The sequence below is a fragment of the Apium graveolens genome, chromosome 4 (assembly GCF_009905375.1).
Source record: "Apium graveolens cultivar Ventura chromosome 4, ASM990537v1, whole genome shotgun sequence".
NCBI lineage: Eukaryota > Viridiplantae > Streptophyta > Magnoliopsida > Apiales > Apiaceae > Apium > Apium graveolens.
The window spans coordinates 305,140,544-305,155,885 of record NC_133650.1 but is presented as its reverse complement, the minus strand read 5'-3'; the positions used below and the strand labels follow the sequence as shown (position 1 = coordinate 305,155,885).

Here is a 15,342-nt window from a genome sequence, read left to right as displayed (position 1 = left end):
ATACTAAAAATATAAATATATATTTTGCAAACTCATCACGTTTCCAACAAGTGACATCAGAGTTAAGGTTCCGTTCGTGAAAAATGGCGACGATGGTGCAACCAAATATTCCAAAATTGACGAGTACAAATTACGGGAACTGGAGTATTCAAATGAAGGTATTACTCGGTTCCTACGATAATTGGGATATTGTCGAAAGCGGGTATGACGAGCCCACAGATGCAACCGCTGAAGCAGCCCTGTCAAATGCTGAGAAGATGATTTTGAAAGAGATCAGGAAAAAGGATAAAAAGGTGTTATATACAATTATTCAAGGAGTTGACGAATCAACCTTTGAAAAAATTTCAAATTCAAAAACGGCGAAAGACGCGTGGGAGATTCTGCAGAAATCATTCTAGGGTGTCGAGAAAGTCAAAAAGGTTCGGCTCCAAGTGCTACGTGGTGAGTTCGAAAATTTGAAGATGAAGAGTTCTGAAAATATTAGTGAATTTGTTACGCTTTTGAAAACGGTGACAAATGAGATGAAAAGAAATGGGGAAAATCTCGATGATGTTCGGGTCATGGAAAAGTTGCTCCGTTCATTAACAAGAAAATTTGATTATGTTGTTACCTCTATCGAAGAGTCAAAAGACTTATCCACAATTTCCATTGATGAGCTGGTTGGTTCACTTCAAGCCCACGAGCAGCGAATGAACCAGTATGATGATGTAAGCCATTTGGAAAAGGCGTTGCAAAGTAAGGTGTCCATTGGTGACAGTTCTGGCAGTAACAGAGGTGGCTTTAGAGGTGGCTACCGTGGTGGACGAGGACGAGGAAGACAGTCCTTCAATAGAGGTCAGAATTCTGAAGGGTATCAGCCATCTGGCCGTGGTCAAAATTTCAGAGGCCGAGGACGAGGCGTATATCAACAACGAGGTGATAAGTCTCAATATCAGTGCTATAACTATAATAAATATGGCCATTTCAGTTATGAGTGTAGAGCACCAAAGGTGGAAGAAAGAAGTCATTTTGCAGCAGCAAAAGAAGACAAAGATGTTGGCACTGCTATGTTCCTCACTTACAAAGGAGACGAGGAAAGTAAGAAGAATGTTTGGTATCATGACTCAGGGGCCAGTAATCACATGACTGGTCATAAGGAATTGTTCACGGAGATAGACAACACCATCAGCGGAGAAGTTACTTTCGGTGACTCGTCAAAGATTCCGGTGAAAGGAAAAGGTACCGTCACGATCATGTCAAAGAAAGGTGAAAAGAAATATATAAATGATGTTTATTATATTCCTGCATTGAAAAATAATATTATCAGTCTTGGCCAATTTGTGGAGAAAGGATATAATATACAGATGCAGGACAATTCCCTCATTATCAGAAATCAAGCTCGGGAATTGATTGCAAATGTGGGGATATCAAAGAATCATTTGTTTACACTTGATATGCAAACAAATGTGCAGAAGTGCTTAAAGTCGGTCATTAAAAATGACTCGTGGTTGTGGCATTTGAGATATGGTCATCTTGGATTTTCTGGCCTGAAATTATTATCAAAGACAAAAATGGTGGACGGTTTGCCAGAAATCAACGAACCAGAAAATTTGTGTGAAGCATGTGTAAAGGGGAAGCAACATCGACAAAGTTTTCCCGTTGGAAAATCTTGGAGAGCCAGGAGGCCATTGGAGATTGTTCACACAGATATTGCTTGTCCATTTGATATATCATCACTTGGAGGTAATAGGTATTACCTAACTTTTATTGATGATTTTAGCAGAAAAAGTTGGGTGTATATCATCAAAGAAAAATTGGAGGCTCTTGATAAATTCAAGGAGTTCAAAGCACTGGCGGAAAAACAAAGTGGCCATTATTTGAAGATACTCAGATCAGACAGAGGAGGCGAGTACACTTCAAACTTGTTTAGAAGCTTCTGCCGAGCACATGGAATAAATCATCAATTGACAACAGCCTACACTCCTCAACAAAATGGCGTTACAGAAAGAGAGAATCGCACTATTCTTGATATGGCAAGGAGTATGGTGAAAGCAAAACACTTGCCAAGAACTTTCTGGGTGGAAGCCGTTCAATGTGCAGTTTATTTGTTGAATCGTTGTCCAACAAAAAGTGTCAGAAATAAAACTCCGAATGAAGCATGGAGTGGTAGCAAACCATCAGTTGGAAATCTCAGAATTTTTGGGTGTATTGCTTATGCCCATATTCCCGATCAGAAAAAAAAGAAGCTGGATGACAAAGGAGAAAAGTGTATTTTTACAGGATATGACAAAAGAAGCAAGGCGTACAGATTCTACAATCCCCTGATGAAGAAATTAATTATTTCTTGAGATGTTGAGTTCGATGAATCAGATTACTGGAGATGGAGCGAGGATGAAAGAAAAGTTGCTGGTTTATTTTTCAATGGTGATGACGATGACGGTGATAACCAAACATTGAAGATGACGGAGACGATGATCAAACTCCTCCACCAAGTCTAAATCAACAAACTCCTGTATCGACACCATCCACGGGAGGAAGCAGCAGTTCAGGGGGAGCACCACGAAAGATGCGGAGTTTGGATAATATCTACGAAGCTACAAGTTCGGTAGAAATATCTTTTGATTATTCTCTATTTTATCTAATGGCTGAATGTGATCCAGTTACATTTGAAGAAGCTTCTGAAGAAAGCAAATGGAATAAAGCCATGGACGAAGAAATTGGCTCAATCAAGAAGAATGATACTTGGGAATTCATAGATCTTCCAGAAGGACACAAAGCAATTGGTGTCAAGTGGGTCTATAAAACTAAGACGAATCAAGATGGAGAAGTGGAGAAATACAAGGCGTGGTTGGTAGCTAAAGGCTACAAGCAGAGATATGGCATTGACTATGACGAGGTATTTGCTCCAGTTGTAAGAGTTGATACCATACGACTTCTGACAGCAATTGCAGCTTAGAATCAGTGGAAAATATTTCAGATGGATGTCAAGTCAGCATTTCTGAATGGTTATCTTGAAGAAGAAGTCTATATTGAGCAGCCTCCCGGATATATTCAGAAAGGCCGGGAAAACAAAGTCTATAGGCATTAGATAATAAGTGTTCATGGGAGTTGAATATTTCTAAATTGAACAACAGAATATATTCTGCAGTGGGACTTTCTTCATGCAAAGAAGAAATACTTTCAAAGAAGTACAAATTTTGTCTACCATCATATATTCAATCTTTTTCACCTGGACAATACTAGGTAATGAATATTCGACCACAACCAACTTCAGATATTTCGAAAGAGTGTCGGAAGTCATCTTTAAGCACCTTATAGTAATAAAAAAGGTTGGTCTAATAAGAAAGTAAAATTTAATAACCTAACAAGAAAGAAAGTGTGCAACAAACCATCTTATAAAAGTACGTCCCATAGTCACACTCATCCAATGAAATCAAGCAATGGTGCAACATATCAAGAGTACTGCATCTGAAGCAGAAGAAGCTTGTCTGTTTACATTGCAACTCGCAACTGCTTCTGTACTTCCCATGACTCTGAAAGTGGCCATTGAGCTTGACCTTTTGGAGATCATTGCTAATGCTGGCCCGGGAGCCTACAGAACTCCGAATGAGCTAACCTCCATGCTACCCACATCAAACCTTGATGCAGCGCTTATGCTTGACCGTATACTCAAAATCCCAGCTAGCTACTTGGTTCTCAAATGTAAGCTTGTTGAGCTACCTAATAGGTCTCCAAGTGAGGAGCTATGGCTTAATGCCAGTCTGCAGATATTTGACTAAAAATACAGACAATGTCTCCATGGCACCTCTTTTGCTCATGGCTAATGATAAGATTATGTGGGAGAGCTGGTAATGTATTCTGTTCTCTTCTATTTACATTAAAAACTCTTGCATTGTCGTGAATTTATCATGATGACTAGTCTATTTATATACATGTACTACTTGAAAGATGCTGTTCTCGATGGCGGACTTCCATTTAACAAGGCCTTTGGAATGAACATATATGATTATACTGGCACAGACTCTCGATTCAACTTGATCTTTAACCAAGCTATGAAAGATCATTCTACTATTATCATGAATAAGATCCTCGAAAATTAAAATGGTTTCGAAGGTCTTACATCTTTAGTTGACTTGACGTCGGTGGTGGTACAGGAGCTTCCCTTCATGCAATCATCTCCAAGTACCCTACTATTAGAGGGATCAACATCGATCTTCCCCACGTTGTCAAAGATGCTCCATCTAATATATAGTAATGATACATAATTTGCATAATATAACTAAAGAAACCACCGTAAATTATAGCTCTTTCCACAAATTTCTTTTAGTTCACTGCACAAAATTTAGTAATATGTGCCTGTATAGGTTTGGAACATGTTGGAGGGGACATGTTTACTAGCGTGCCAAAAGGAGATGCCATATTTTTGAAGGTTTGTAATGTGTTTACATATCAGTGTGTGTCGCGTAAATTCTGATAATTAACTAACCCTTTCCCTTTTTGCTAATTTAAATTTATCCGCTAGTTCATGACTTTGTGATCTCTGTAGTGGATATGTCACAATTGGAGTGATGAAGAGTGTTTGAGATTCTTGACAAATTGTTACCGAGAACTTGCGGATGAGGGAAAGGTAGTTGTTGCAGAGTCCATTCTTCCGGAGCAACCTGAATCCTCACTTGTTACTAAGACTGTCCTTCAGTTAGACGCCTCACTACAAGAAAACTAGGACAAAACCGACCGTCAAAAATGGTCAGTTAAGAGGCAAAACGGTCGGTTAAAAGGGTCATAACCGACCACAGGGGTGGTTGGTTTTAGCCTGGTCGGTTATGACCTTTGGTCGGGTTTAAGCCTTATAACTGACCAACACAGTGGTCGGTTAAGTGCCTGGGCATTTTACTAAAATGTGGGGTCACTGTGTACACGTGGTAACATGTGTGCATACGTGTCGCCACGTCACTGAGTCATAACCGACCGCAGGTAGTCGGTTATGTCCATTTCTAAATATTGACTGGAACTCATAACCGACCGTGGTCAAAGTGTGCACATCGGTCGGTTTTATTTCAGAAGCTAACTTAAACTTCATAACCGACCGTCCTAAAACCGACCACCCTCTAAAGAAGACGATCGGTTATGTCTACTTTTAAAATGTTGACTGGAACTCATAACCGACCGTAGTCAAAGTGTGCACATCGGTCGGTTTTATTTCAGAAGCTAACTTAAATGTCATAACCGACCGTCCTAAAACTGACCACCCTCTAAAGAAGACGGTCGGTTTTATGAAGAAGGTGGTCGGTTATGTCACCTGACGGTCGGTTTTCTGGGTTTTGTAATGGTCAAAAGTGGTCAGTTATGCCTATTGTTGGTCGGTTTTAAGGTCTGATTTTAAAAAAAATTGCAGGTTTTTCTGCAGGCCCTGGATACCAAACCAAATCAATACACAAATCCAATCCAATCACAACCAAATGACCAAACAACCAAAATAAACAACAATGATAATCATTAAACTATACTACTCAAAATCATTGGCAAAAACTAGTAAATTTCATAATTAAACCATAGTAATTAAATCCAACGCAAACATTCACAAACTCCGATAACCGGAGGATTAAACCGTATCATTATATCATTATAGTCTTAAAACCATCACAACGTATTATATTACATCCCATAACCATCAAATCACAATAGTCTTAAATCCGATCAATATAAACTAATCCGACAAATCAACATCGGACGATCCACCGCCATCACCGCTGCCATCACCGCCGCCATCATCAAAGTCCTCATCATCGGAGGTCTCATCCTCGGACGTGTAATCCTTATTGACTTCCATAGCACGCCGATTGTTTTCCTAGATACAAGTTTAATTAAACTAGTTAAAAAGAAGAAATAAAATTTTCATGTGAATGAAAACAATAAATAAACAAGAAGGTCAAAAATTATACCTCCGCAACACGAGCTTCCGTCTTTTGGACGATATCTTCAATCAAGTAGCCCACGATATGCATGATCTCAGCCATCGATAAGGTTATTCCATTGCAACCTTTGGCTAGGATCGGAGGATGGATCCGAGGCCTCGAGAGCGGTACGTGCGAATGTAGCTATTTCCGTATCGGAAAGTTGGTGAGCAAATCGATTTGGATTAGCACGGATCTCTGTAAGCACATTCCTCACGATGGCAAGATATACATTGTCGGGGATGGCTTCACGTTGTCTCGGAGCGGATGAGGATGAGCCGGCTTCATTCCGTGTGGAATCTCGGTACCGGGTAGCAAGTGTAGGCAAGAGATCGGTGGCCCGAGCATTGGGGAACCCCACCACATAATTCTTTTTCGGCTTTGTACCTTGGGGGACCTCCAATGCTTCCATCCACCAATCCCACGGCTCATCCCGATCACCCGTTTGTGTAACCTCCATAGGCATGCGCTCGAGAATGGCGGCATATCGTTCCTACAAGTTCATTTAAAACATAAACGATGCATTTAAAATCAAATAAAAATACATATAAAATCACATATAAAAATGCATTTAAAATCACATAAATACATATAAAATCACATATTAAGGATGCATTTAAAATCACATAAAAATGCATATAAAATCACATATAAAACTACATTTAAAATCACATAAATACATATAAAATCACATATTAACCCTCATTTAAAATCACATAAAAATGCATATTAAATCACATAAAAATGCATTTAAAATCACATTAAAATACATATAAAATGACATATTAAATATGCATATAAAATCACATTAAAATGCATTTAAAATCACATTAAAGTACATTTAAAATCACATTAAAATACATATAAAATCACATATTAAAGGTGCATTTAAAATCACATAAAAATGCATATAAAATCACATAAAAATGCATTTAAAATCACATTAAATACATATAAAATCACATATTAAAGATGTATTTAAAATCACATAAAAATGCATATAAAATCACATGAAAATACATATAAATTCACTTATTAAATATGCATTTAAAATCACATAAAAATGCATATAAAAAAAACATAAAAATGTATTTAAAATCACATGAAAATACATATAAATTCACTTATTAAAGATGCATTTAAAATCACATAAAATGGTCATAAAAGTACATAAAAATTACCGCAATACGCATGACGGCCGGTGTAGTGTAGACGGGATTTTCCGGATCGGATCCAACTTTCCTATGACATTTATCTGACACCTCGAGTCTCGTCGGCTTTTTCTTGTTCTTGTTCGTCATTACCTTTCAAAATATTAAACAACTTATATTAGCACGTCCTAATAATTAGTTGATTATATTAAATATGATGAACGTGTATGTATGTGTGTGTGATGGAATATAATAATTTTACCTCCCGAACTTTATTGAATGACCTTGCACCGGCACTATGCAATCTTTCAACTTGTTGTCGGTTGTGGATCCAACCGATGACCGGTGCAAGTGTCCTTCATTCTTCTCCCAATACTCCAAAAGGTCCTTCCAAAAAAGGAACGGACCAATAAGACGGCTTCAAAGACAACTTGCTCACGCCCTCATCCCTTACTTTTCGCTCCACCCTCTTCTTAAGCTCGTTCAAAGTCCTTTTTATCGTCACTTTAATGTGATCTTCCACAATTTTTTGGGCCTTTGAACGGCTTTGCCTCTTAAGATGCCTATAATATTTCTAAAATTGCAAAAAAAAAGAAAATGAGGATAAATGCATCATAAAATCAAGAAATAAATGACAATTACAAAATAAAATAAAATTAACTTACTTGAAACTCCTCGACTCTTGCATTCAACCAACCTGGGTGACGTTATTCGATATCGGTATAAGTGTAACGCCCAAAAGGCCACTTCTCCCGAATCATAGCTAAAAGTATTTTCTTAGCCGTATCATCTTCAATACTATATTTAAACAAAAGAAAATAATAAACATTAACAATTCACATAACAATATTGAACAAAACCAAAAATATAAACATATAGGAATAATGCAATTTAAAAACTTTTTAACTTACTGTCCATCGGAGATATCAATGCGATATGGCTTCAATGGAGGTTTCTCTCCATATATGCCACTCGAATGTGATCGAAGGTCGCCTTCCTCGCCATTCTCGTTCCTCCGCATTTATCATGTGCCGAGTCGGATCATTCGGGTCCGAATCCGAATCCGTCGGCTCATCCTGCAAATGCAAATTCCCTCCTTTTCCCTTTGCACCCTTGCCCTTGCCCTTCTTACTCGCGACTTTGGCCTTTCCCTTGGCCTTTGCCTTCCCCTTATCTTTTTCCGGCTCTTTGTCTTTCCCCTTCCCTTTTTTCGCCGTCGCCAACACCACAAGACTTATCATAACCAATGTCAACATCCAAGCAAAAAGATCCTAAAATAAATAATAAAAATATATTAGCCAATATGAAAACAAAAAAATCGATGAAACAACTTGCATTAGTAAATCACATTACATAAAAAAGCATTTAAAATTACATAAAATGCATATAAACGTATCCATTTCACAAATTAACGATAAAAATAAACACAACTAATTAGAGCATTATTTAATTATGCAAATTAAACCATTAAATCAACTTAATCTATATATACAATAAATTAAAGTTCCAAACTCACATATAAAGTGCAATATTTATCCATTTTCGAGTACGGATCATGTTTACAAGAGCAAACCCCTACAAATTAACCCTAAAAATACATTTATACTTCTACCTAAACGTAAACAAACCGACAAAAACCCTAAAATTTATACTTATACATATATTCAACAAATTGACAAAACCGACGAATCTTTTACATGCAAAATTTTACATGAAAACTGAAAAATCATATGAACTTCAATTTAAGTGAGAATTATCAATTTCGAGTACTTTTATGTGTTAACGAGAGCAAACCCCTAAAAATTAACCGTAAAAATACATTTATACTTCTAAAAAGAGTAAACAAACCGACGAAACACCCAAAAATTATGACTTTAACCTATATTAAACAAATTGACATAACCGACGAATGTTTAACATGCAAAACTTTACATAAAAACTGAATAATCAATGAAGTTTGATTTGAAGTGAAACACATCAATTTATGTAAGAATAATACTTTAACAAACACAAAAAACATATAATTAACTTCGAATCATATATATAAACATAAAAAATACATACACATACACACATATATGCAATCGAGTAAAAAAATATCTTAATCAGTAAGAAAATCTTACATCGAGAGAGAGAATTATTTCTAAAGTGTTTAGAAAAAGGATTAATGATTAAAAGATGTTTTAATTATTAATGAGAATAATAAATGGGATAATAATAATATTTATGGGAAAATTTCAGCAGAAAATTTTGCCTATAAATACACTATTATAGACCCTAATTTTATTCTAACCCACACAAAACCCAAAAAGTTTGGAAAATCCAATTCTCTCCACCTCCTTCCTCCTCCTTAACATCGTTTTCTAGGTGGATACCGGTGGAGTGCTTCACACTTGAGGAGCAACTGCTAAGGATCTCTGATCGTTGTCTCCGAATTATTTTTAAAGGTTAGATTCGATCCCTCGAATTTTTATTCATGATCTGTATGCTTTTATTTGGATTTTATATGTGTAAAAGTGTTTTTCCATGCCCCCGCTGCGTTAAAAATCCAACAATAGTATCAGAGCATAGGTTGTATGCATATAGATCTGTGGTAAAAATTTCAGAATTTTATGTGTTTGTATGAATTAATTATGAATTTTACAAGTTATATCATATGGATTAATTTTGTCTGATGAGAAATCGTTTCTCAAAATAATTTTGAATGTTGATCTGGGTTCTACAAGTGTTGTAGATCGTCTGGGTATTGTTTTTTCATAATTTTATGATGTATAGATTTTTTATTATAAATTTTTGGAGTTGTTTCAATTAAAATTCGTAATTTAATAAGTAAATATATGTATATATATAGTATATATATATGTTTGTATGGGATGTATATGTTTCTGCTGTTGTCTTGCTGTTCTGTTGATTGCTGCACGGAGAAGGACAGAGAATGTCAGGCGGCTCGTTTTCCGAGAAGAAAGCAGGCGACGGCTGCTGAAAAAAAAATATAAGGGTGTCGCGCATTCCGGGAATGCGTTACACCCCTGTGGCGCATTCACGGAATGTGTTACACCCTTTAATGGCTTAAAAGGGTTGTAACGCATCACCGGAATGCGTTACAGGGCTTGTAACGCGTTCCTGTAATGCGTTACAGCCCGTCTGTTAATTTTAAATTGATTTTCTTGGAGTTTCGTAACTCCATTTTGGGCGTGCAATATATCGTTGGATTCGTTTTTCCGAGACGGATCTAATGGAGTGATCAATTTTAGTTTATATAAAAGTTTTGAACTGATTATATTTCATGAAGTGTTTTAAAGATGTTTTTGATTATTTTAATTGCTTTTAAATGCTTCATGTGATACATAGAGATGTATAATGCTTAGACTAATGTGCTAGATGATATAACATGCCTACCTTGATGTTTATTCATGTTGATATATGTGATATATGCTTAGTTTATCATGCGATGATAGATTTAGGTGAACTTAAATGAACATAAGGCGTTTGTTAGACAATCTAGTATAGTGAAATTGTTTCATAACCTTAAGAATAATATTATGAATACAATCATGAGATTCTTGTGTTTATGAAACACGTAATTGAATATGAATTTTCGATATGAGAGAAAGGATGATTCTGTCAACAACAGATTTCTATCTGTAAGAAAGGGTTATTAAGTGACGCCTCTTGACAATGTTCCACCCGATCTGGGAATCATCTGATTATTGATTATTGATTTGAAATATTTAATTTAAAAGGAAGAATCTCTTTATAATATGATTATGATTGTAACGTAATATAATCCCTCTAAAATTAAATAATATCAAGTAGTAATTGGCCAATGACACAACGGGCTTGTGTCGGTCATAGCCTTCCAATATGGTAGAAAGTAGTTCTTATTTTTGAATCATTATCGTTTCGTGCCACAGCCGAGGGCTTTGATTTCGAAATAAGAAATACTTGTCTATTACATAGAGATGTGTACATTGAATAAGAATCTAAAGGTCGTTACGTGCCACAGCCGTGGGCCTTTGGGGACTGATTCAATTGTACGGACTGTTGGGTTTGACTTGACTTAGAATATTGAGTTTGTTATGCCACAGCCGTGACTCAATTATTCAAGAGGCTAAAGTTTGATTAGGGAATAACATTAGATGTAATTGACAAGAGTTGTCTGCCTATTGAACATTACATGGCGTTTCGTGCCACAGCCGGGGTTGTGTAATGGAATGTAGGATCCCTATTCCCACTAGCATTATGAATGCTTAATTTTTCACGTAGGGGGTTGAATAAATTAGATAAACTAGTGGGAGCCACTTATGAATATAGACCCGATTCATATAGTGTTTTAAAATGAAATCGAATATTTGCTAAGTGTTGTTATGTGTTTATCATTTACAGATTTACTTTGTACATTATGTCTTCTGCACTATCACTCAGGAGCATACTAGATGCTCACAAATTGACTGGTCCTAATTATGCTGACTGGCTTCGAAACTTGAGAATTGTTCTCAGGATTGAGAAGCTGGAATACGTGATTGACTCACCTAAGCCTACTGAACCTGCTAGTGATGCATATAATGATGAACATGTTGTGTATCGTAAGTGGATAGATGATGCAAATGTTGCTCAATGCATCATGCTAGCTTCCATGAACATTGAGCTACAGAAGCAACATGAGCATATGGATGCTCATACTATCCTCATGCATTTACAAGAGTTGTATGATGTGGCAGGGAGAACAGCTCGATATGAGATATCGAAGGAGCTGTTCGGTTGTAGGATGTCTGAGGGATCATCTGTGAATGACCATGTACTTAAGATGATCAATTTGATTGAACGTCGTGGACAACTTGGTTTTGCCATGGATGGGGAGCTGAGCCAAGACTTGGTCTTGCAATCGCTTCCGAGTTCGTTCTCACAGTTTGTTGTGAACTTTCACATGAATAAGTTGGATGTCAGCCTGCCTGAATTCCACAACATGTTGAAGACTGCGGAATCGAATTTTCCCCCCTAAGAAGAGTTCTGCTCTTCTAATTGGTGAAGGTTCCAATCCTAAGAAAAGGAAGAGGAACCCTTCCAAGAAGAAGAAAGTAGGTGAGAAAATGCCGGTTCCACCAAAAGCTGAAGACCCCAAGAGCAAAGTTGTTTGCTTTCACTGTAACAAGGTGGGGCACTGGAAGAGGAACTGCAAGGTTTACCTTGCAGAATTGAAGAAGAAGAAGGGTAGTGAGACTACCGCTTCTGATTCAGGTATGTTCATGATAGAAATGAATATGTCATTAAATCAAATTTCTACTTGGGTATTAGATACCGCCTGTGGTTCTCAAATCTGCAATTTGTTGCAGGGACCAAGGAGAAGTAGGACTCTTGAGGAAGAGGAGGTGATTACACTGATGGGAAATAGAGCAAGAGTTGCTGCTGAAGATGTAGAATCATTTCATTTACATATGCCTACGGGCAAGACTATTGTTTTAAATAATTGTTATTTTGTTCCCTCGATTGTGAGAAATATTATTCCCATGTTAGACTTGGCTGAATTTTCATTTATTATTGATAATAATGAATGTTCTATTCTTAGAGATAATATTCTTTATGGACGTGGTGCTTTAAATAATGGTCTGTATATATGTGACATAATTCACTCCAGATTGAACAAACTAATAAAAGAAAAGGGATGATGAAAATCTCACTTTATAGTGGCACTGTAGTCTCCATTTAGTAGACATGAGAGAGGACTGCAAATTTGCTAGGAATGGTACACACAGATGTATGTGGACCAATGTCTAAGCAAGCCATGGGTGGATTTTCATACTTCATTACTTTCATAGATGATAGATCTAGATTCGGATATGTGTTTGATGAAACACAAGTCCGAGGCCTTTGAAAAGTTCAAAGAATATAAGTATGAAGTGGAGAAACAACCAATCATAGTATTATAATTCTTCGATTAGATCGAGGTGGTGAATACTTGAATGGAGAGTTTCTGGATTATCTCAAAGTAAATGGTATAGTCTCCCAATGGACGCCTCCAGATTGGTATCTGAAAGGAGAAATCAAACTTTGTTAGACATAGTTCGGTCCATGATGAGCTATGCAAATCTTCCAGTATTCCTATGGGGTTATGCATTGGAAACCTCAGCATACTTACTGAATAAGGTGCCTTCCAAATCTATTCCTCAAACTCCGTATGAGATATGGAAAGAAAGGAAATTGAGTCTTAAACATGTTAAGATTTAGGGATGTCCAGCTTATGTCAAGTAAGTTGACCCAGATAAGCTGGAATATCGATCCGTAAAATGTAGTTTTGTGGGATATCCTAAAGAGACTTTAGGGTATTACTTTTACACCGATCATCGGGTGTTTGTCTCCAGACATGCTACCTTCTTGGAAAAGGAGTTTATCCTTGAAGGAAACAGTGGGAGCAAAATTGAACTTGATGAAGTTCAAGAAACACAAACTACTACGGATCAAGTGGAAACACCTGTTCTGACTGAACAACCTTTTGTGGAACAGCCCATTCATAGATTAGGGAGAGTGTCTCGCCAACCTGAGAGCTAATATGGCCTTGTCATTGAGAATGACAATGAGTTGTCGATCATTGATGATGACGACCCTGTGACCTATAATGAGGCTATGAGTAGTGTTGACTCAGAGAAATGGCATAGTGCCATGAAATCCAGAATGGAATCTATGTATACGGTATACAAAAGATAGATTATAGCAGATGGCCAGGTGGAGACCTATAAGGCCAGGCTTGTGGCAAAAGAATTTAAACAAAGGCAATGGATTGACTTTGATGAAGCCTTTTACCTGTAGCCCTGTTAAAATCAGTTCGGATTTTGCTTGCGATTGCTGCTTACTACGACTATGAGATCTGACAATTAGCCAGGTGGTTTTATTTCCAAGAGAAATGAAAACCTAGTGTGTAAGCTGCTGCGAACCATATGTGGTTTAAAGCAAGCTTCTCGAAAGATGGAACATTCGTTTTGATGAGACAATCAAAGAGTTTGATTTTATCATAAATGTAGATGAACCATGCGTCTACAAGGGTTAGTGGGAGCGCGATAACATTTCTTGTGTTGTATTGAATTAAGAGTTGACACACATAACAACATAGCAGACCAACTCACAAAGCTACTTTGTGAAAGTCACTTTGATCGTCATAAAGACAAGATGGGTATTAGGTACCAGAGTGATTGGCTTTAGTACAAGTGGGAGATTGAAAGGAATATGTCCTAAGTCCAATCATGTATTAGGATTTATGAATAACTCTTTATGTAATCTGTTTTGATTTCATTGATATTAATAAAAGACTTGTTTTGTTTTTATTATAGGCTCTATCTATTTAAGTGTTTAAATAAGATATACCATAGTTTAGAGTAAAGCTTTTTATGGATTATGATGAGATCATAATAGTGAGACCTAAAAGATGATAACTCTAAACTTAAATAGTTCCTGATTATAGGATTACTAACTGGTAATTAATAATCCGCAAAGATCGGTACATACTATGCTTGCTTCATTATGAAGGATGTCTGTTCTCATATACATTTGTGTGGTGACACTATAGCTAGTATGTAGGTGCTTATTATAGAATAAGTTCATTGAACATGACTCGCACAGCTGAACAACTGATGGAGTTCACTCACGTGTCAGCAGTTGTTCACATAGTGATAGTTGTACAAGTATCCTTAGACTTGAGGTCATCATAGTCATCTTGTGTACACTGAACTATGCTTTGGTTTAGTTCTTAGTCTCCAGGGACAATTATTAGGGCTCTACTGGGTATAGGAATTTGTACACGAAGATAGTGTATGATCAATATAGGATCTACCCCTTCCAGTGAAGGAAGCGAATATGTTCAAGGCTGATCCACTTATGCTAGTTCAGGAATCTCTGGCCAGAGTGAATGAAATTAGAAAGGAGTTTCTAATTTGCATAGAACTACACATAGTAAATGGTAAGCAAGTGATTAAATTAGATAGGCTTGACACGAGATCCATGCCTTGTATTTAATCGAGACATTGTAGGGTAGAAGGAGTTTATTGTACGGTAACTATTCACTGAATAGGTTCTTGGTATTCTAAGCAGTGAATTCATATTATCCGGATAGTCGCGATATGCTGAGAAGTATCCCTCACGATGTAGAATAAATGTGATTAATTAATTAATCATATTTAATAAATTAGAGAATTTATATAAATAATGATAAAATAGTTCTATTATTATTTATTTCTACTACCAGCTTAATACTGAACCTATAGGGTCAC

At 36.7% G+C, this 15,342-nt stretch overlaps 1 pseudogene; it reads left to right on the top strand.

Annotated features, from left to right (window-relative positions):
• Positions 1-3,419: 3,419 nt before the first annotated feature.
• The window catches only part of LOC141720014 (caffeic acid 3-O-methyltransferase-like), a 28,552-nt pseudogene continuing 16,629 nt past the window's right edge, over positions 3,420-15,342 (top strand).